The sequence below is a fragment of the Frieseomelitta varia genome, unplaced genomic scaffold, assembly GCF_011392965.1.
Source record: "Frieseomelitta varia isolate USP_RPSP 00005682 unplaced genomic scaffold, Fvar_1.2 scaffold_428, whole genome shotgun sequence".
Lineage (NCBI taxonomy): Eukaryota > Metazoa > Arthropoda > Insecta > Hymenoptera > Apidae > Frieseomelitta > Frieseomelitta varia.
In genome coordinates, this window is record NW_025110177.1 from 154,640 (window position 1) to 178,942 (window position 24,303).

General features: G+C 40.2%; 1 protein-coding gene across 2 annotated transcripts in view; it reads right to left on the reverse strand.

The window, feature by feature from the left end:
• The window catches only part of LOC122531959, an 89,927-nt gene extending 78,400 nt beyond the window's left edge, over window positions 1-11,527 (reverse strand). For both annotated transcript variants that reach the window (XR_006307426.1, XR_006307427.1), the window contains exon 1: window positions 11,347-11,527. The gene's annotated coding sequence lies outside the window, so the exon portion shown is untranslated. The remainder of the gene's footprint in view (window positions 1-11,346) is intronic.
• Window positions 11,528-24,303: the final 12,776 nt, after the last annotated feature.

Genomic DNA, 24,303 nt, shown 5'->3' on the forward strand with positions numbered 1-24,303 from the left:
AGATCGTTTGCCCCGATCTGCCATCAATTTTGTAATTATTTAGATAGATAGCTTGATCGATTCACTACTAGCCAGTCTTTTGATAACGTTTCTCTTCTTCAATCGTGCTTCATCTAGCTCGAAACAGATATCCGTGGGATTTCTTCTTGGGATATTTGGGTCAGATGATCGAGATCGGTGAACGTTCTTGAGCCCGCAAAAGGTTCGGAGAGAATCTGATTTTCAAAGGAGAGGAAATTTTCTTCGAAGGAAATATTACTATTTAATTATAAATTATTATTTATTAATAATAAATTAAGTACACTCTCTGTGCAGCATGCAGAAAGTTCGTTGATTTGAAGAGAAAATTGATTCGATATTAAAAAATTTTAATTTATTAAAATATGATTTAAAACAAATATTCTCGTTTGATAAATTGATATCTTACTATAAAATTGATTAATAATAGATGAGATACTTGAACAAATCTTTTCAAACTACATAATTTCTCTTCAAATTCTAGCTGAGCAAATAAGTTATCGTTATCTTAATATACATGCACGGCGCAGAATCACTTAACCAGATTGTATATAACACATGATAATCGCTCGACAGACTGCGAAGAAGTAAAAGAATCCGTGGAACAAGCTGATTCAAGGATATTCGTGAGGTTTCTGGTCGAAGATGTAGTTCAGAACGATCGAAATCAGATCGAGCGATACAGCACGGTTTGAAAATAATTGTGGCTTAGGTTGGGGGGGGGGGGGGAGAAGCAGGATCGAGATCGAACGACTAATCGAGCGTATCAAGCTGCATTAGTTATTGTTCCATTAGACGGAACTCGTTCCACCGGCAAGCGTTTGCTTTTCGTAACGATAAGTGACATGTCAAGAACGACGTTGGTTTTGCTAATTTGACTTTCGCTTCGGCACCCGCGTTACGTGCCGGTTCAACGGATTATTAAACCACTGCAACGGTTTGTCTGGTGAATTCTCGAAGATTCTAGTTTAGAATAGAGGATTCTAAAAATTGTATATTCAGAGAAAGATTCAAAAGAAGAGGGTACAGAACGGCAATTTTATAATAAAACTGTTTGATCGAGTAAGAAATAAATTATCCTTTGGATAAAAATGGTCGAAGACATTGTGTGTATAATTTCGGTCTATTTTCCAATGGAGAAATAAGGAAGAGTAAATCATTCTGTAGATAAAATGATAAAATTACAGTCAAAATCTTTTGTGCATCGAACAATAAGAAACAAAGAGTGAAGAAGAAATATTTAATAATTAATATTTAAATATTAATAATAATATAGAAATAAGTAATAATAGTAAATATTTAAATATTATATTATATCAAATATAACATTTATAATTAATAGTAAATTTATTATTAATAATTTATAATTAATAGTAAATTTATAATTAATATATTATATATTAAATATTATATTTATATATATAATAATTAATATTTAAATATTAATAATAATATAGAAATAAGTAATAGTAAATATTTAAATATTATATTTATAATTAATAGTAAATTTATTATTAATAATTTATAATTAATATATTATATATTAAATATTATATTTATATATATATAATTAATAGTAAATATTTAAATATCATATAATTAACAATTCACAATAATTCGACGGACAAAATTTCTATGCAACATAAATTAGTCGAAGTGATCACTCAGATAACGGGAAGAAAAATGAAATTATAAATAAAACTATCATTCAAACCAAGAAGTCAGAATCAGATTGTCTTTCAGATACAAAAAAATCTCGTACGCCGTAAGTTACTCTGATCAATAATTAATCAAATCGATGATTGGGAAAAGGAATCGTTCGCGATAATGAATCAACAAAGGGACGAATTATGCGCGCCAAGAAGCCAACGAATTTCCCCGTGTGATTTAAAATTACTACCAATTAGTCGAAATAATTTATGAAACAACTCGAGGGTAATTACCCGTTTGTCAGCACAATGACAAACGACAGCCGAAGTGATACAATCCTAACCTATAATCTAACGAAACCTATAAATCTTCGCGGAATCGCTGGTGAGACAATCACCTCGAGCGAAGCGTTTTAAAATTCAAAAATGATTTCAACAATCTCAACGAGTTCGACCAGTCTGTTCCACCCTTCCGTGGGTACTTAGAAGGCCATTACTCAAGGGAATACCGAGCAAATTCAACCGGTCCACGGCGGTTCGATCCTATCCTCGCTCGATCATCCTAGCTACCGTAAATCTCCCTCCGCTCCGCGAGGAAAACGTCGAACAAAACGCCGAGCTGCTCACCCTTCGGATGAAGATAGAAACGTTGAGGGGAGGTCAGGGAATCGGCAGATGAACCAGCAGATAATCACGGAACCGGCGTTTATATAGAATGTAGATGTAATCACCGGCTCGCAGGACCTCTCGGAAGAGTGGTGACTCTCTCTCGAACGCGTCCCTCGTGTACACGGTGTGTGTCTCTCTCTCTCTCTCTCTCTTTCTTTCTTTCTCTCTCTTTCTCGTTCGGAGAACGAGAGGCCAGATGTTGATCGTTGCGAACGTCGATGGTGGGACGCAGCTTGGTAGCTGTTACCTGTTAGGTAGCGTTACATCACGCAGGGCCCATTCTTCGGGGGATTCGAGCCATTCGTGCCACGTGCCGCGCCGCTCTTCCACAGGTGGCTCTTTAAAACTCACTTTGTCCGCCCCCTTCTCTCGCGTCACTCCCTCGCACGCGTGTTTCTGCGCGAAGATTACGAGGAGAATTGATTTTGAAGGATCGAACGAAAGGCCCAATTGCTCGAAGGTGAAGCTGGATCGGGGGTGAAATTAGAGATTGAGCTTTGAAACGGAGAGATTCAAAAATTAAAGGTTTTCTGCCGAACATTTAAAACGAGTCTTTACTGTTCTCACGATTTTTTTTTGGAAAATTGAATGTTACGAAATTGGAAAATTCGTTTGAGGATGTTGGATTGAAGGAGATTGGAGATTAGAAAGCTCTTGAGTTTCGAAGCGGAGAGAGTCAAAAATTAAAAGATTTCTGTCTAAATATTTAAAATGAGTCTTTACTGTTCTCACGATTTTTTTGGAAAATTGAATGTTACGAAATTGGAAAATTCGTTTGAGGATGTTGGATTGAAGGAGATTGGAGATTAGAAAGCTCTTGAGTTTCGAAGCGGAGAGAGTCAAAAATTAAAAGATTTCTGTCTAAATATTTAAAATGAGTCTTTACTGTTCTCACGATTTTTTTGGAAAATTGAATGTTACGAAATTGGAAAATTCGTTTGAGGATGTTGGATTGAAGGAGATTGGAGATTAGAAAGCTTTTGAGTTTTGAAGCGGAGAGATTCAAAAAGGACTTTTGTCTAATATTTAAAATGAGTCTTTACTGTTCTCACGATTTTTGATAAATTGAACATTACGAAATTGGAAAATTGTTTGAGGGTGGTAAGAGATTTCTTCGTGGAGATCAAGAAATTCGATTAGGTTTCATTTTATTGGAAATTGCTGCCTGACTAAGTACAGTAGAATTTCATTTATACGAGGTGTAATTATTTAAATTACATGAGATTTTGAACTCTAAAATATTTTAAAAATACTTCTAATATCAGAAAGATATTCTGACCACCCTGAAATATTCGAAATATTTACAAACTCTGCTTCTTAAAATAAATATCACCGTCTAATTTATAATCTCTGTTTCCTAAAATAATCATTTCTCAGACGCTTGTATATTCGAAATATACAGACTCTGCTTCTTAAAGAGCAAATATCACCGTCTAATTTATAAACCTTGTTTCCTAAAATTTCCAGAAAAAACAACTCCGTAATAATTTTACGATTCTACACCATTTTCTATTTCCTGAATATTCAAAGTGCCTCCAACGCAACTCTGCATCGTTCGCTGTCTGATCGGTAGATAGAACGGGGCACGAGATTCTCGATGAAACGAGATTCTCCTCGGGGGGACTCGATCGTGCAAGAACGGCCGTGAACGGCACGTGCCACAGGTGGCTCATCCGAGTGATTCGCGAAAGCAGGCTCGTCTTTTCCCTTTCAGCTTGGTCCACCGACCGGACAGGAAGCCGCGGAAACCGGAATCGCGGCTCGAATCATGCCACGTCGCAACAGACGACCACGACGTCTTATGCATGCACTTACATCACGTATATACGTACGTATGTATCTCTCACGTGGGCTGCCGCCTCTCTCGCCATGCTCCAGTACGCTCGCGGATTTTTGTTCATTAACAGGACACCACGCGCCGCTGGATTGTCGAGTGGACTGAATATAGCGCGCGATAACGATGCTTGGGATTTACGAGCCGATTCCCGATAAATCGCGAGACTGTTCGATTGGCGCGCGATGTATCGCTTTCACGGTGGATCGGTGATTTATGGCGTACTCTGGCATTAAGGTCTGGAACAGGTATATGCTGGTTCTGATGCAATATTTCCAAGATTCAATGGGATTTTATCGATACATACATTGCGCGCCAATAGATAGAACGAAATATTCACGAATATCTTTCGAAGTGTATCCAAATTTTTGACCAATGAAAATTTAAAATTGAAAAATTCGAAGAAAACGAGACGTGTAATCTGTCTGTAACAATGAATAACTAATTGCACTTCTAACGACGTACACCCGACACACAAAATGATTTGTAATAATAAATTGTGACCGAATATTTTATGATTCCAACGAAACGATTCAAACAAACAAGTACTTCATTTTATCTATCCAATGGATCTTGTAATGGAACCTCGTAATTATTAATCAACGCAAAACGAGTTTCCACAAACACAGTAATTCCGCAGAATTACTTTCTAATGGCAGAGATTCTCAAACTTTCGATCTCGAGGAGGAACGGTCGACGGGAACAGATTCCAGGTCCGCTTTACCTTCGCCACGTTCCACGTATTAATGTAGATATATGCGTTCGTGAATTGCTGTTCTATCGTGGTGGCCAAGTACGGGTAATGGGGTTAATGAGCAGTCACGGTGATCTTTTTGTCGGATGAAAGCTCGATCGAGCGATCGATGCTAATCCCCGGCGCGCACGATAGATTGCGTCGACCGGCAGGCTACGCCTCGACTGAATATTCATGCGGGCCATCGAGTATCGCGTGATCATCGTCACCACGATTTGCCCACGATCGTCACTCTAACTGCCGAAACATCGATGAAAAATCGCACGACCTCGTAAATCCATCCATTTATGTAACATTGAAATTTTTACCAACACGACGAAAGAGAATGCCAAGCTAAATAGAAACATTTATTGACAGAAATACGTTATTGCTTTTCAATTATATATATTTTACTGTACTTTTTTTTAGCATAACTGTCTGCATCGATAACAACGAATGAAAAATTGTCGATAATTTAAACTGATATGACTTCGTAGAGATCCACAAGCTTGTACCTTCAGACAGTCCTGGATTTGTTCTATTCGAAAATGATTTTACATTATATAACTGAAGACACGTTATTCTCGAAAATTGTAAAAATTCCAACGCGTGCAAAAACATTGAAAAATTTTTCTTACAACTAAATTTACAATGTATGTTGAAGATTGAAATTTTTTTCTTTTCAACGACTCGCTGTGCGATTCTTTTTTTCATCATTTTATTGATCGTTTAATTAAAGCTTCATCAAGAGGTAATTGAAAGGTTATGGCACGTGAATTTGCAGTTGTACTCGACTGTTTTTTGATAGGATTGATCGTAAATATTTATACCCATCATTTTTCAATAAATTAGTTCAACTATTCGAACGATTCATCGCATTGCATTTTTCGCAACACGAGTGATACTATCTATTTGAAATAAAAGAAGTCTGAAAATTATTTAAGTGGTCAATTTTATTTAAGGGTATTATCTGTGGTACACAACCACAATGCTTATTAATTTTAATTAATTAATTTTAAAATATTATTAACTCATATTAATTTTGGTTTATTAATTGTATATTACATTAGTTGATATTAATTTTAATTTTAATAATTGGAGGCAATATTATAATTAATTAAAATAAAAGTATAAAAGAAAAAATTTTAATGAACCCTACGAGATTATGGAGAAATATGATAAATATGATAAAATAAAAGAAATGTGATAAAATAAAAGAATTATTTTAAATAAAAAGATTTAGAAAATTACTTGAGGTGTGGGCGCCTCAGTAACATTTTCGTTTAACGTATCATTGTCGTTAAGTTCATCATCACTTATCTGCATATCGTTGTCTTCAGAACACTTCTGATAGTGCGACCATGAACAACTCATCATTTAAATTTTCATTGTTGCTTCTAGACATTTTTAACAGTATTTTTTTTAACTTTATTTTTTTTAACAATTATATATTGTGCTTTATAGAAACAGTTCGCAAGTAATTGCGAACAATTTCAGATCAAGTAACTGATAATAACAGAAAAAGAGAAAGGCGTCGCTAAAGTCAAAGTGAGAGATCTCCCCGATCGGTCGGCTAAGCGTTAAGAACACAGACACAAAATTTACGTACAAATTCGAATCGAGAGATGCAAGAAAACGAAACACGTTTTCGCAATTTCTCTTCGTCTCTTCTCTCAAGTTCCGAAGAACGACCAAAATACGCCTCGGAACCAAAAGAGGATAAAGGGAAGCCAAAGGAGTTACACGTTCTCTCGAAATTTCCCGGAGTGCGGCGACGATCGCTGCGGTACACGTAAACAGTAAATAATGGAAGTGGATGCTGGCAGTTCAACTAGTCAGCCACCAGGTAATCTGAGCCGCCGGTAGCCGCTGGAACGCTACCTTTCCTCGTGCTCATCTTTCTCCCGCGGCGGCGATCCTCCTTGACTGGCGGTAATGGCGGTACTCTCGGTGCTTAACAACGCGTGACAATATGCATCGAAGAAATATGCTCGAGCAGCCTGAACGGATCTCTATCCCTGCGTCCAACATGGAAATCTGAAGCTTTAAAAGCCGATTCCTTGGCAAAAGCTGAGGAGTCGAGAGGGAGGATCTCTCACGCGAAACACGCCTGTACATTATGCAACCCGGTCGAGGCAGTAATAGTTCCGAAGGGACTCTGGAAATCTCATGGACAGTCGCCTATGATCATGTTTTATTAATTTATTCGAATCGGGCGATGGAACGCGCGGCATTTCAGCGATGATCTATATGGCGAGGCGCGTACTGCGAAGATTCTCAGCTTCCGTGTTGCATTCTTTCTCACGTTAGCCGGTTCGATCGTAAAACCGGAAATCGAGCGTTAATGGCGGCCATCTTTCGCCGCCGGAGACCCCTGCACGCCGGGTCGAGATCTGTTTTTAATATTGTTTATAGCGAGAGCGCGTTGCAACGTTTCCACGCTGTTGGCTGCTCTCGTTGGATAGGATAGGCCGGTAGGTATGTGCTGCTTCTTGTTCCTCGGCCGTGGAATTCGACGGTTTATTAAGTACGTTGAACATCGACCGGCCCTACTGGCGTATGAGAAATTCTTTCGCTTTACGACGCGGCTCGCAGTCGACGCGAACAGGTCGAGCCTCTGTGGCTCGTAATACGATTACGCGCCTCGATATTTGTAATTGCGAGGGATTTTGTAAGTGATCAGGAGTTACGAGATACTTGGGATTTAACAGAGGAGTACAATTACTTGGAGTGCCGTCTTTTAAATGTACAAACGTATCGATATGGTATCTCTTTGTAGAATTTTCAAGCTCTACCTGCGAATATGTATGTAAATTCATTTTTCCCCCCGACGATAATTAGCACGATAATTACTGAAACTTGTTATGCTGTTATTTCGAATTTTCACTTCTTATTTTCACTCGTAGAATCTACTGGCGAAAAAGTAGGAAAACGCGAAAATTGCCCACGAAACCTGCATTTCAGAGACTTTTTCAGATACTGACTAGTCGCTGAGATCTTTTTCTCGAGAACAAAGAGAACGGCGAAACATTCGTCGTTCTCTCGCGATGAAACCATTCTCTACAGAGAATGGACCCTAGAAAATCTTCTTCCAGATAGTGACCACACGCGAAGCTGGACTTCCCTGCGCAAACACGATCCTACGGTTGTTAGCTGGTAGGAGTCCCGACAGTTAGAGGCTCGCTGTCTAAAGAGAGTGGCTAGTTAGCGAGGTACGCTGCCGGTTCGGGGCTGCCATAAACAATGGTTTTAGCGAGTGCGTATGTACGTACAGCTGGACTCCCACGGTCCTCGCAACTGGCGAAACGGGAACGTCTCTCCTCCAGACTTTACGCGCGCGCTTTGCTCCTTTCGACTTTCGTTCGCCCACTTGGACTCAACTTGAGGCCGTTTCTGAACCGTCGGACCACCCTCCCTCCCCATTTTCTCTTCCACTCACGGAGGATCGTTTTCAACGATCGTTTACCCGACGTTTACCCGGCGTTCTAGCTACGTTCCAGCGTCCATTAAGCGGCCAGCACGAGGCCACGAGGCCGCGGACCAGAAGGTTATCCCGGACTGCCTCCACCGGCTAAACAATCATCCTACTACACTCCACCGTCCTCATTTCCGATAAGTTCCTGCCCTTTTTGCCAACGCTGCTGCAAGAAGTTTCTGCGCTCCGCGCCGCGGCGGCAACGACCGTTACACTCGTCCAAATAGTTTTCTTCGGCTTCTTTTTCGGCTTAAACGACCGGATGATCGTCGGTTTTCTGAAGATTTAGAGAACCATAGTATAGATGAAGGACTGTCCGTGATGAGGGGTGTTTCTGTTTCTCCTTTGAGGTCCGAATCGGGCGTGATTGGCGGGACGTTTGAAATGAGAGTTGAGGTCTATGGTCATTGTGAATTTTTATTTTATTTTAACGCTGCAACAATTGCGTCCCGTCAATAGGTGCTCTTGTAAAAATTGATATCAATTTCTATTTGCACAGAAACGTAATCGTATAAGTCTATTTATTTCAATTGTAATTAAAATTATTATTATTATATTATTATTATAATTATTATTAAATCGGTTTTAATTACTATTTAATTAATTATTAATTAATTAATTAATTAATTAATTATTATTATAATGACTCGTACGTAGAATGTTTTGACACGATTGTTTCAGTCAACGGATATTGTCGTTTATTTATTTGTATTAACATTTTTGGGCAATCAAAACCAAGCCCGCTGTGAAAGCGTCGATATCATTAGCCATTATCAATAATTGAAGTATGAAACATGTATACGATAAAGTATAATACTAGATTTTATGGAATGTTCGAATTTTTAAAACTCGTCGCGAATTTATAAAACGTCCACATTTTTGTGACGCATATTTCAGGGATGATTCACTCGAGAAACATTATACGTTGCAAGAAACTCGTTACCGCGCGTAGAATAGTAAAACTTGGAACTTTCGAGAACTTCACAGACTATTATTTCACCATTTGCTATTGCAAATACCATTTCAAAAGCTACGTACAAAAATAAAGAGATGTCCAATCGTGATAGAGAAATAATCCTCGTACACGTTTTAGTACCGATTCGCGGAACTCTAAAGCGAATCAGGGTAGCGATACTCCGGCGTCGTATTAATAAACGTACGGTAGAATCGGTGGCAATAAAGTCGAGATGATCCTCTCGTTCCCGCGGTTAAAATTGTTTCGAAGAACGGCGCGGGATCTTCCCGAGCCTGGCCAATTGTCATTGGATGTTCGTCGGTCATCCGTGAAATTTGAAACAGCACCCGTATTCCGCCACTTTCGCGCAGATATCCACGAAGTGGAAGAAGATTCTCGCGCGTGGGAGTGAAATCTAAGAACCGTTGCGTCGCAATCACCGTAATAATCGCACGCGAAATAAATATATACGAGTGAACAAGTGTTTCATTCGACCTTCGAAACCTCTACACGGAATAATGGTACACTATCGGTATACGTGATTTGAGAAATTAATTAAATTGAATCTCTCAAGCATCCAGCCGAGTTCTAGAAATGCAGAAAAAATGTACAGCGACCCTAAACTGTATGAACATCGATCGTTGATCGTCGAATACCGATCGAAAGTTAATTGAACACAAACTCGTTGCAAATCAAATGGCAGAAGGCACGATTCCCTCGGCCACCAACGAAACGAAAAATTCAATTTACACGTTGAAACAATCGAATCATCCGTGGCGGAGGTAGTCGGTGGTTGCAAGAAGAGCGCCCACCACGCCACGGTGAAACCAAAATACCGAGCTGAGCGAGCGTCCGCGTCTGGGTCGACGATCCGTCCGAGTATCGGTCGAAACGGACACCTCCATTCATCCTTTCATTCATCCGGGGGAATCATCGGTGGCTGTGAGCGATCGCAGGCGGCGGCCTTCTCGCCCGGTAATAAGCAAAAAAGCGGAGGCCTGCCGGGCCATTACGCGGCGAACAGCGAGGAAATCGTCGACCGCGGGCGTAAAAAGCGTGGCAAAGGCGATTCGAGCGCGGTTCGACCGCCGCCGCTTCATTTTTCTCCCACTCTTTTTCTCTTTCCCTTTGATTCCTTCTTCGTCTCGTCACTCTCTCTCTCTCTCTCTCTCTCTCTCTCTCTCTTTCTTTCTCGCTTTTTCTCGTTCACTCGCTCTGCGACGATACTAGACCACGATGCACGCCATTGTCTACGCTATTCTTGTACTGGGGAAAGACCAGATCCAGATCGAAACTGTGTTACCATTTTCTTGAAATGGGGAGAGCTGGCGCACCTGTGGCGCGACTAACAGGAAGGGAAAGAAAACACGGTAGGGAGCTGATATTTCACCAAGGGGGAGAGGTCTTGATGCCTCTTACGTTCTTTGTTCGCGAATGAATTTGTTTTGTAGCTCGTCGTTTGAATGGTTTGAACCGGCAGTTGAAACGTGGGACAAAGGGAATTACACGAAGGAAGGTTCGGATGAGAAAGAAAAATGAGATTTGTACATTTTGTCTTGAGAGTTTGCAAGTGCACGTCGTGATGATGTTTAATCGTCTACTAACCTAAGTGAGGAGATATCATTGATCCTCTATGAGAGACTTGACCTTATTACAGTACTGATTCTTTTCTTTTAAGATTTATTCCGATCATTCAAGATTATGTTTGTGTTAAGAAAATGTAATGTGTAATAAATCCTATTATGTATTTATTAAATTAAATTAAATTTAATAAAATTTGCTATAAAAATCAGTGATAAATATTTGAGACACCACTTTCCTTTTCTTCTATCATTTTCGAATGCTCTTTCGAAGTATCGAGTCTTCGACGGAAATGTTCAAAGACACCTAACGAGATACTACGCAATAATTAATACGCAATAATACGTAAAAAGACTGACCATATGGAGCCACGGTGATGGCAAAAATCTCAAGAAGAATGTAACGTAACGTAATATTAATACAAGAACTCACCAGCGTAGAAAACTCCCCATCATCGTGACGTTGATGGTATTCCCCAAGGTCGTGCAGCACCACTGTCCACCTCTATTATGCATCTTCTTCAGAACGCGTCACTGAATCGAAAATTAATATAAATCAGAATCGTGCAGTTAACATTTTCCTTAACGCGTAGTTTCGCACACGCGAGCTCGATTACGACTGACCTTATCGTTCGAAAACTTCTGGAGTGGGGCGGCTAAGCCGAGAGGAACGTGTGTTTACGTTTCTTCATATTTCGACTTGCGAATATCTTCTTCTATTATGATGACGTATTCGGAACGTGCGGAGCATTCACTCTCGACTTTCCTTTCAAAATAAATTTTAAAGGACAACTCCCTGTAAGCAACAAATGCCAATTGCTGCTCCTTTATTAAAATCTTTTTTATTAAAATTATTAAATCAAGCCATACAACTTATCGTTTTGTGATATTCAACGTTCGCCAACGTTTAAAAATTTCACTTACTATTTCCTAAAAAGTCCCTTTGATAATTGGAAAATTAATTCTCAACTCCTGTTCTAATTTAAAAAAAAAAAACAGTTAAATGAAGAATGAAGATTTCTTGTTAAATGAAGAACGACACTAATTATGAAGATTTCTTGTTAAATGAAGAATGACATTAATTATTATTCTCCACAGTTACGAGGCTAAATTATAAACTTTACCAAGATCTTTTCGAAATATTTATTACATCCGTTTCTGCAGATGGAGAGATTGACGTAATTCGCGAATGAAATATGTTTACAGAAGGAGACGAGGGGTTGATCAGACACCTCGTCCAAATCGACGGGGTGTTGTCCGAGGCGGAGGAGGGTGGCGGAAGACGAGGGTCGGAAGGAGGGTGGCGTGCTATGATCAGCATGGAGCTTCCGGTACATACGACGCAGCATGGTGCTCTTCACCTTGGGGTCGGGGTCGGGGTCAACTCAGGTGACCCAGCCGGAAGTGCTCTGGCCGCCATTCATCCGCATCCTCAGGACCCCCTGGCCCTCCACCACCATAATCACGGAGCTGCAACACCCGGAGGTATGCACGAGGACTCCAAGAAAAAACGTATGTTTCTTCTTTCGAATCCATCTACCCCCATGTTTTACTTAATGTAAGAACAATGCAGGAAAGAGTCATGTTTTGATTTTGAATTTCACGGTTGAATTTCAGATATTCAGATATTCTCATTCTCTTTTGGCAGAATGTCGCTACTGCGTAGATAAAGACACTTTCCTGCAGTCGCAGTTTTTAATTAGTCTTAAGAGCACAGTCTGTTTCTCGAAAGTTCAATAAGAAAAACTTCTAATATTCCGACAAAGGAAAAAAGTAATAGAGATAAAATTCCACGAGTCCACTTTCAATTGACAAAAACAACTTTGTTAAATTCTTCTTTGGAAACTTTATTTACACTTTTTATAATCACAGTTTGACGAATTTTCTCCTTAGATCTTTAATAGAACTGTTCACCAGCTTATAGTTAACGGGAGTAATAAATATCTTCCTGCGGTGTGTTAGATATTTTAGAATAAAATCGATATCGACAAGTTGTTGACAATTTCATTCATCGATCACCGAGGCACAAACGAGTTTCGGCACGACGTGCAAATCGCGAGGTTAATGTTTCATCACGGTAATTGGTCTTCTTTTTGTCCGCGTTGTCGAGTCCGACATCCACTCTACAAAAACGAGCCACGAGCGATGCCGACACTTGTATACTGGTTCTTCGCTTGCCACCGTGTATCAGCACGCTTCTGGACATTCCTCAGATTCTCTCCCCACCGACGTGGTCTTTCTTCTATTCTACCTTGCAATCTAAATTTCTTCTGCTCTTTTTTTTTATCATATTTACAAGACTATTTTGTCCGAGAATCTTTCCATTTACTGGTAAACTCATTTCAGGATCATCTTAAAACGTTCGATACTCTTTTATTGTATCGGTATTTATTTACTCTGATAACTCTGAGAGCATTCGGAAATTTCACTTTTAATTGCAATCCTCCAATTATTTCTCCAATTATCCAACAACGTTGCATTAATTAAGAAACTTTTTCAATTTTCAAAATGAATGTTTCTTCGCACTGCAGTTTGTTACACAGTAAGTTAAACGTAGCTGTTTTAAAAAATATCGTCGCATCAACGAAAGGAATAATTGAATGATATTTGACGATTTAACGTAATGTGACACGGACATCAATAAAAAATCTAATCAATCCAATAAATATAAAACTACCCTTTTTAAAAATTCACACAAAAGACGAGGAAAATTATCCCTTTGAAATAATCACTCCTCTCTAAAATTTCCATGGAAACAATAATAAAAAAATCTATTCAACCCTTCTCGCACATGACAGAAGTCAGAAAAGCAATATTACTTATTGATTCAAATTTTTGCCAAATTTAATAAGCCCAATAAATATAAAACTACTCCTTCCTAAAATTTAAAACACGATAAGAGTTATCTCATTAAAAATTATTATCGTTTGACTAAAATTTTTCAAATCTAATTTAAAATTCTCGCGAAATCGACAAATAAAATCTATTTAACAGAAATCAGAATGGCAACACGACTGACTAAATTTCCTCAGAATCTAATAAATATAAAACCCTTTCTAAAATCTACGTAAACCATGCCAGAGATTATCACTTTAAAAGTTATTGCCGCTTGACTAACATTTTTCAAACCGAAAGCAAACAAACAATCAATGCAATCAACTTTTAAAGTTCCCGTCAAAAGAATAAAGCAAAGAAAATTTATTTAACTGTCTCGCGTATAGCAGAAGAATCGAAACAACGAGCAAGTGTCGTTGAACAAACGTTCGCAGTCACACGTATCGCAGGCATCGCTACTCGATCGACAAACTTTTGAAGCTTTTACCTTTCATATCGCGACGTAGCGACGCGGCCATATTTTTACCCTCCTGGATCTCGAGGCCAATAGGAATGTTGTATACTGTGCGGCAAGAAGCTCGCGGCACGTGCTTCGCGGAAAGCCGCGATAAATCTTCGTCGAGCGTTTGCTCTTGCAGCACGATCTCTCGCGATGACGGTGCACCGTCGTGTTCGCTGAGTCAACCTGGAATTCAGGAATACGTTCGATCGTGCGCGCCACGGGAATAACTCTTTTCCCTCTCCCCCTCTTCCCCCCCCCCTCGTCCCCGCAGAAAATCGACCTTGTTTCCAGTTTACGTGGACCGAGTCCCGTGCTCGAGCAGCTCGCCAGCGAACGGCTTGTAAGAGGAGAGGAGAGGAGATTTTACGATCGACGTTGCACGTCTTCGGCGAAGACGAATGGATCCACTTTCGGACGCGATTTATTTGTCAATTAGCCCGATAGCAGAGATGATTTACGGCGCAATTGTCCGCTCAGACAGCGTCTCCGTCCGAGAGAAAATTGCCCCGTTCGGGTTTATGGATTTATTAATTTCGCGGCTGGGGAAGGAACGAATTTTTGATACGCGTTTCTTTCCCCCAGCCCCCATTTTCTTTTTGCTCGTTCGACACTGAAGATTTGCTCTCCGAACGAGAGATTTGCTCGTAACACTGGGTCAAGAAACGCGTTTCTCCTCTCCATGTTCGGCTAATTGTAAAATTTCAGGGACAAACGAACGTTCTCGTTTCGTTTCTCGATATATCTCGATATAGCTCGGAACGTTGATCATTGTATAAAGTGAACGTTCATCAATTGTATAAAGTGAATTGTACAGAGATGTGTGCTGATTTTAAGAATATTGTTGTTTATTGGGCAGTGTGTTCTCAAAAAAAAAAAAAAAGATTTGAGTGTAGGTGTGAGCCATTTTAATATTGAAGTTTCGAGAACTTCGATATTGATGAATTGAGACGAATAAATTAAAATATTGATCAATTGAGTTGATCTTTAAATGTTCATTGATAATTCAATGAGGCAGGTTAGCTTCTTTCGAAAATGTTGTAATTATATAATTGCACATATATCAATATATTTATTACATATATGCAACATAATTGTATAACGTAATATTACACAATTATAAAATTATAATCAATTACTAGAAGTCAAGAAGAAAAAGAGCAATTTCCCATCAACGACGTTTGGTACGCTCGCAGTGAAAGATATCTCGTTTTCGCGAGAAGAGATTCCTCTGAAAATCTCTTCATTAAACCGTAATGACACACCGGTATGTAAAGGAGCCTGTTATCTGCGGTTGCTTATCACCGCATCGATATCGACTTAATTGAATCTTATCCTCGCGGGACATCAAGCCGGGGCGATACGTGCCGATCCTTCATCAAAGGCCGCCAGAACAAGAGCCGCGTGAAAGGCCTCCTTGTTCCGTACGGAACAATCGAGTTAGCTCAAGTTGCCCGGAGTTCCACGGCAACGATCTTTTCAGGCACACGTATATATATACACGTATACACGGTGTGCTTGGCCGTGTCTGGTTCACCTACTTCGGCTTTGGGAAAAATTCGACTCCATAACGTGACTCACGGGAACGGTCGTCGAGAGGCTGCCCTAGGGGTTGTTTGTAATTCGGGACGAGCGAAACGACTGCTTTCGCTGCTCTTGACGTCCGTATACATCCTGTTTTCACGATCTATCAATTGTATCAACCGATTGTATGTATCAATCTTCCAATTTCTAATACTTTCAAATATTTTTTAACAGTCTGTTCTGGAGTTTTACTGCCATCGATATATTTCCTCGTTTGTTCCAAGTCGAAGAAGGAAGAATCTTGTGTCACTGATATCATCTGTTCTCAACCAGAATCTACGCGTCATGTTTCAAACTTCATAAATTAACGTATATGTTTATTCCTCCCTCGTCTAATCTCTTGCGCCGGAATAACGTGCCACGCACGTCGAGAATATATAATATATATTATACATATGATATGCAAATACAGATAATAAATTTATTACTTCACAGTAATTTCTATCCAGCGACACATCGATGAATTCACAAAGAGGGCGAATTATCGTGTACGGTTTGGTCGCTCGTTATGGTCCGCGAGCCAGTTACCAGCGCGAGAGGTTAAAAAACGGGCCAACTACCTGTCTGATCGTCAGCCGTTTGAAGACAGACAGTCTCTCCGGCTGACGAAGTTTCTCACCGTGGGACGACAGATTCTGAAGAAACCACCCTGTATAGACGCGCAAACGCGCTCACAAAGGCCCCCGGTGAGGCGGTAGTTCCCCCCGGAACCAGACGTCGCTCGGTGGACGTTCTCGGTCGTGGTCGAGTCGCGTACTACAGGTATATATATAGTCGTTCCGGACGCTGAAGAGAGTGGCGCGCTGGTTAAGGAAGATGAAAGGCTGCCGCCGTGGCAGCAGCCGCTAACGCGGCGTGGCCCGTTGGTGAACGACGGAGGAACAGAGGCATTCAGGAGGGGTCGTTAAATCTAATGATATCAAGTATTTGACAGAGAGGGCCGCGATCAGTTCGGAGACCACACGCGCGTGTGCCGCTCGCGCGTCCAACAGCGATCAACGCTCCTTCTCAATCGTCATTTCGACGAGGGATCTATAATCGCTTCGTCGATGTGAGAATCGATGTGCCTCCATGAACGACTCTTGACGAGGTTCGCGAGGCTCTCGATCGGCTCCAATTTATTTGGAGACTTGTAGAAATTTACAAGTGACTCTTGGGTACGTTGGAGAGTTTCTGATAATTTCGTGGATCGTAAGAAACAGTTTTGTGAATTTGTAAGAAATTTTCGGTTCAGATGTTTTCATCTTGGCGGAGATTTCTTTGGTGAATTCTTTTCGAGAATTACGAAACATTCAAATGAACGTCGATGTTGTAATTTATTCGAAGATTTGTACAATCTGTTAGGAATAACTGTAAATTATGTATAATGTATGGATGGATGCGCGACATCTACATTGTCTTGCAATTAGTATTAAACTACTTGCCTCGTGTGTATATTTGTACATGGACTGTATTAAGAAGAAGGTCTAGAAAAAACAGTCGAAAGAAGTTGTATCGTATAGATATATCAGAGGAAAGTGATTGTAAGCTATAGAAACCTTAGAAAACCGGATACCTGTGTTTTATAAAATAATACCAAATTGCAGCAATTTGGTATCATCTTGGCAAATTTTTGATACCACTGGATCGAAGATCAGAATTAAAATACTTTATCACAAAATACGTGTCTGCTAAACTCCATATTTATCCGATGTAATTGAATCGAAAATTAGAGTGATTCCCCAGATCGCAAGATGAATAATTCTCAAAACGAAGTAGCTATATCTATTTTCAGTTTAAAAACCCTCCCTTTTCTCCTCTTTAATTCACTCGTATTTACACACGAATAACGTGACTCGAACGACTTAATTTTTTTCATGTATGCTGCCTCTCATTTCGTCGATCCAATCGTACGATTCCATTGAAACGAAAATCGCTATATATTATAATAAATACCCCAATGATAAATGCTTTCAAATGTGCGTTTCATATATATTTTCGCAGCTTCCGCGTTTAAATTAGTTACTCTGGATCGAATGGTATGATCGATCGGTTACGTGTTTAATGACAATAAGCGCCGTTCGCGATCCATTCTCATCAGCGGATCGATCTATCAGGCAATCGTATCGCTGCCTATACTACTAATTACAGACGTTTGCCGACGTTAACGTTAATCAAATGCTCGAGCAGCGTTCGTCGATGCAACTCTAAATATTTGTCGTCTCACGCTGAGCGACGTCCACGGCTGTTCGAATTAAATTGATCACGCGGGACCACCTTCGGCCATTGTAGGTACCCGTATCTCGGACGATGGTCAGAGATCGATATCGAGTCCGTCTTTTGCGGCGAATGACGAGCGCCATGTTGGAAGATCGTCTCGATAGTGACGGACAAAGACCATAATTCAATGTCTCGTTCGGGAATCCGCCGATTTCCTCATTTTATCTGGTGGCCCTTCCCACAGTTTCCCCATGGTGAAAGTTTACTTCGGAGGTGGCTGCAGAGACCGAGCAGTTGTTTTTATTATTTACATTGCGGCGCATTATACAGTATCGTGACTTGACAAATCGTCATCTTGAATTATCCGAGCCAAGTGTGTCACTTTACTTGGTAAATTACAATATAACGTTCCACAATAGCAGAGGATTTATTGTAATATAATTTCAGACAGAAAAGAGGAATTATTATAAAATAAATATTTACATACATCATTGGAATAGTTTTATACTTGCAATTTCCTTGGTCCGTAGTAATTGAAAAACGAGACACTTATATTGCTCACCGAGAGTTGATCCTCAAATACATTGAACATCAGAACCACGGGGTTAAAGACCAAATTCACTTGTTCACCCTTTGCACATTAATACCAAACAATTCCCAGCGAACCCATCGAAAGCTGCAATATAAGCGACGCACAGGCACCAAAAGAAAAAAAAAAAAAAAAAAAAAAAAAAATGTCGAGAATAAGCGAAACTCAAGAGTGACGACACACACTGTTCGAGAGTTGACCCACGCTCACTCGCTTGAAAGAACAACGTGAAACAGACGAGAGTTGGTTGAAAAACGCAGGAACCGAAGGACAGAACGAGAAGCACGAGCAGAATTTTCCATTTGTGCGTTTTCTTTCGAAGCAATTAGTATCAATAGGCACAGCCCGGGATACTACACCCTTAACGAGAAGACACCGCGCTTAATTAGCCGCGCACGAAAGGGGGGAAGGGGGGAGGGAGGGGAGAATCCGGTGGTTCGCCGCGGAGCATAAATTGGGTTCCCCCGGTCGTGTATTTTTCTCCGTGTTTCACGATCCGCTCGCATCGACCACCGCCGCGACAATGTTTTAATTGCGAATCGACCGGTCGCAGCACCGATCCTGGCCTCGATTATCTCTAATGGCGGCTCGGCTATCTAGTTGCATTAATTTGTAATTAATAGGGGAGCGTACGGCGATCATCGCCGTACACATGGAATTATACTGCAAGTTAGAGATCGTATCGTATCGTGATTTTGCTCTCGCGACTTTGTAATCTTCATCGATCAAATCGCGGGCTGGAAAATTGCGAGTCGGTTGACAGGGAATTTCTATGGCGATCGGATAAACAGGGAAAGCATAGCTCTTGTTTTATTACGGTGGCTTTACATCGTGCGTTGTACGAGTAGCGAAGATGGAATTGGAAGGAAAAACGAATTTTCGATAAATGGCTAAAGAAAAATGTGTCATTTCATCATGTGTGATTTGATTAATTTAAGTCTCGTCGCAAAGAAAATGAATTTCAAGGAAATGAGAAAGTGTTTACACGCATGTAGAATCAAGATCACGAGTAAGTGTAATTATCCTGTCTTTCACGGGCAAGTAATTCTATAATTAGCTAAATGAGGGAAATTAATATGAGATATTTACAATGAATCTTTTCACTTTATCTCGACGCTGAGTTTCAACTTCATCGTCGTAGAAGTTCGTAGATAGATCGTAGTACCAAAGTTATCGCGGAGGATACTCGTGCCTCAGAATGACTATTACGCAAGCGTAATTAACGTACGTCGATTAGAAAGAATTCGCGATTTCTTCGAGCACAAGATAAGTTACTCTCTCCGCCGAAACTCGTTCTGTCGGGACTCGTTCGAAACAAGATCTACTCGCTTCGCACTCTAAAAACGCGAAATACTCTCTCACGTAAAGCTGCTCACAGTTATTAATATTCACTCTTACTCCGCACACTTCTTCATGTACAGGGTGTCGTATAATTGCTGATTCTACGTTCGGAAGCAAGTCGTAAAAGAAAACGAGGAATAACGAATTTTGTTCGAAAGAATTTAGTTTGAAAATTCATCAAGCCACACTTTAATTAAATATTTGCCTGAACGCGAGGTCTTGCGAAAAAATTTTTGAAACTATTTTATTTGTAGTAACCTCCTGTCGATTGTTAATTTTCAGCTAATCCACAAGTGGCCAAATTCGAGACGAATCTCTCAAACTGCATTTTCTCTCGAGAACGAGGCCTTAAACTCTTTCTTTTCACTTTCGGCTTTTCACGATTGTCGCCGGACACCCTGTACATAAAGTTGTCAATTTTTAGAGAATAAAATTCACACCTGACTCCGAGAAAAGGAAAAATCTTTCCACTCCTACGAGTATCCGCGTCGATTCGTTGCAACCGCATTCTAAGCCGGCGTAATGTGTCGCCAAGTGCCGGAGACACTCGACGCCCGTCACGAGATATTAAATCTCACGTACGAACATTAATTTCGTATGCATCGAAACTGTCCGCCTCTCCGAAGGCACACAACGACGAATGCAAGAACCTGCCTCTGGAACTCGTCGTCCGCTGAAATTAACAAGTTCATTTCGCAACTCGCGCCAACTTAGGAAGCCATACCAATGGTGTCGTTCAAAACCATCGACTTTTTTTCGTTACGTTGCGAATTCTTATCAATTTACGATTCACACGGATCATTTATTGGTTGGGTGTCACATTCGACTTGTTTCTATCTAAACGTCTGTTTTCTTTTTCAACGGGGCTGAGTGCTACTGACGAGGGATGAAAGTTGGTCCCTTTTAGTGTTGTTGAATAATTTATTTGATTAAAATGAATAGTATTTTTGTGCAAACAAAATTTTAAAGAAACAAAATTTTATCTATCAAGTCGTTTGAGTGGCCATTGAAGGAGAATAATTACTAACATACGTTAGTAAAAATCGTGCTTTAAACTATACTAAAATAACAAAATACAATAAAATATGCACTAAAATAATTTCAAAAGCTGAAAGAATTATTATAAAAATCAGAAGAGACCTACTATCATTACTACAAGATTATAATCATACACATTCTACATTCTATATTTTTACATTCCTAGATTTCACATAACAATCTGCTATCTAACATCTGTTATTATATTATATTATATTATATTATATTTTCTCGGTATCAACAATTAAACCAAACTCATACAAAAAACAAAACAAAAAAAAAAAAAGAACGTCTTGAACGTCTTGACTGACGTTCATCCAACACCGCAATGCAACAAATAAACTCCAATGAACTCGTTCGAATTCATCATCATCCACAATCTCCGAACGCAACCTCCAATCAAAATTTATCCCGTCGTCACGCTAAACTATCCATCTCCCTTCTAAGACAGTTACACTTACACACGAAGGTGGAACGTCTCGGCTAACTTCATCGGGTCGGATGGTGTTCTCCTAACACGGTGGATATTGAAAAAAGGAAGAAGGAAAGGGGAGGGAGAGGAGAAGCGTGGCGTGGAATTCTTCGAGGCTGGTGAGATGCCCTCGCGGGGATTCCCATCGTGGCAACCCCATCGTAACAGAGCGGAGTGACTGGCAGCAGCGTAATATTTCGCCGGCCGCGTCTCTGTGTTCGTATTTAGCGTGGGGAAACGGTTCGGGGTTGAGATAGCAGCCGGTTATTTATGGGGTTAAATAAAGGAACACAGCGCGATGCCGCGATACCAGCCGCCAGTACAAATAGGCGCTGCAGTTCTGCTGTGCAACGTCTGCTATCGTTGCAACGTCCTCGTGATCGTGCAACCTTAGAACTATCTCTCTCTCTCTCTCTCTCTCTCGTCTTTTTCCCTAAGGGACTCGCGTCGAACTTCTCTCGGGGCAACCTTGAATTGCCTCGCATCGACCCTGCTCGATGGGAGAATATCTCGGATTCTGTGAGCAAGAGGGGGGGAACTTTGGAGATTTTGAACTTTTTGGGAATGTCCGGTGAAATTTGCAGCGTTAATTAAATATAACATTTAGTTTATGATATTGGTTATTATATGTGATTACTGGTTATTATGCATTGTACAATGAGCAAAATTTATGACTTGATTGCTCGAAAGTGTATGAGTCACAATTGAATTGCTTACTTGTTTGCCTGGAAAGAATGTACGTGTATAATAGTATATAAAATATAGTATGTACTTGATGCAAATGTATGTACAGTGAAGTTTATATTGAATGTATAAAATACTGAAAATGTTGAAAGATTATGTCTTTAGCTGTGTTCATGAAACTATGAATTCGAACACGATGAAGGAATTAAAAAAAAGTTTCGTTTATCTTTCTCTACGGTGGACAGTTGAATAAAGAAACTTGACAAGACCCAGTGAAAAAGAATTAAACGAATTAAGACCCCCACTTCTCTATTCCAATAGCTAATTCCTTTGTTTTCTTTCTTTTGAACAGATGACAGCGGCCACGGGATGAACCAGGACGGTGAGTTCCACATTTTTTTAAATATGCGAGTCTTTAATATATCAACTGTATGTTAACTGTATGTTAATTGTAAATTAAATATGCAGAATTACATTTAAATTGAAACGCGAAATCCTTAATTGAACTCTAAACGACCCTGCAGGAACGCTGAATTAGGAGATTGAAATTTTCAAAAATCAATCTTGTCAAAAAGGCAAGTTCTCGAGGCAAAATGCGACAACATGTTCTTAACTTTAGACGAACGACGTGGATCAACACCCAAGTTCAACGTTGACACGCCCGTACCGCTATCGCCGGTCCCGTTATAATTAAATGCGCGGCGAATCGCTTATCGAACGCGTCTGCCGCGCGTTTATCGTGTCGGCGATCGATCCAGAGAAATAACCAATTATCCTAACACTCGTCTTTATCTACTGAAACGCGTAGCTTCCGCTGGCGCGATATCTAATTGGCGAACAACGCCGACAACCTTAATTCCACTATCGATAAATTATCGCGGCCGATTCGATACGACCGAGTGAGCCGAGTTCGGTGGCTGAGTATTATTAATCGTATGCCTTGATTTCGATTATTTTTAATCGTGTTTCCACTCGTTCGTGATCGTGCGCTCGCTACTGGATTGGCGTAACCTGGTTTTGTCGCGAGTATATATATATGCGTATGCTTATCGCACGATCGGAATCGACGTAACGCTTTAATATTGAAATACTTAGTTGGAATTTTACAGGGACTGAATATTGATAGTTGTAGAATTTTCTCAAGGGAGAAAATATCATTTAAATTGATAAAAAGGGGAAGAAGAGATAGAATTGAAGCTGGACGGATAATTCTTTATGAAGATGGTGGTTAGAATTGGGGGAAATTTTCTTAAGAATTAATTGTTGCAACTGATTGAAATACAACTTTGATCTGTCTTTAACAACGGAGTTAGAACTAACTCAGTCTTTTTTTTCCCAATTTATCAGCCAAATTGTTCAATATATCTTTCTATTTCAACGAATGGTTAGAATTAGCATTAAATCAGATTTTTTGAAATAGAATTGTTCGATGAATTATATGATCAAAATTAGGGCTTGCGTTCAACGAAATAGCTCTGTCCAACGCTGAAAAATCCATTCGAAAAGCACGAAAACTTCCACCGTAGAAATCCTCTGGTGTGTGCCTCCCTCCCCCCTGCCCCACCATCGGAGAATGATCGCGCAGCTCGTAATTTCACGAAGCGACCCAGCGAAGCCTAACGCCCCCCGGTACCACCGTCCTCTTTCGTTTCGTCTCGCGTACGAGGGTTCTCGCGCGTTTATCGAGCCCCTCGATCGCGCCTGCGAATCGCGCGATCCGGACGGATAGGTCCGCGATCCACGTCGAGCGCCGCGGATCCACCGTGGCAGCACAATGTTCGCGCATAATTTATGCCGATGACGTGGAAACGATTCCATGTACCTACGTACCGCTGCACGCACACACACACGTACAGTACCGGCCAAAAGTTCGGCCACACTTTTTCCCAATATTCCGTTTAATATCCTGTTGATTCCTGAATATTCTTCGACAGACGTGTTCGTTTCATTTTTCATACTCTTTGGCAAGGAAATCTTTTCACAACAATCTGTAGATTACTTTATAATATTTCTATCGAATGTTCTACCTGATAATTCTTCTTCAACCCTGCTGTTCTTTGTATAGTTCGACGTGCATTTACAAATGCAATTTATTTATTACATTTATTACAATATTATTTATTAAATATGTGACAGACGTGTTCGTTTC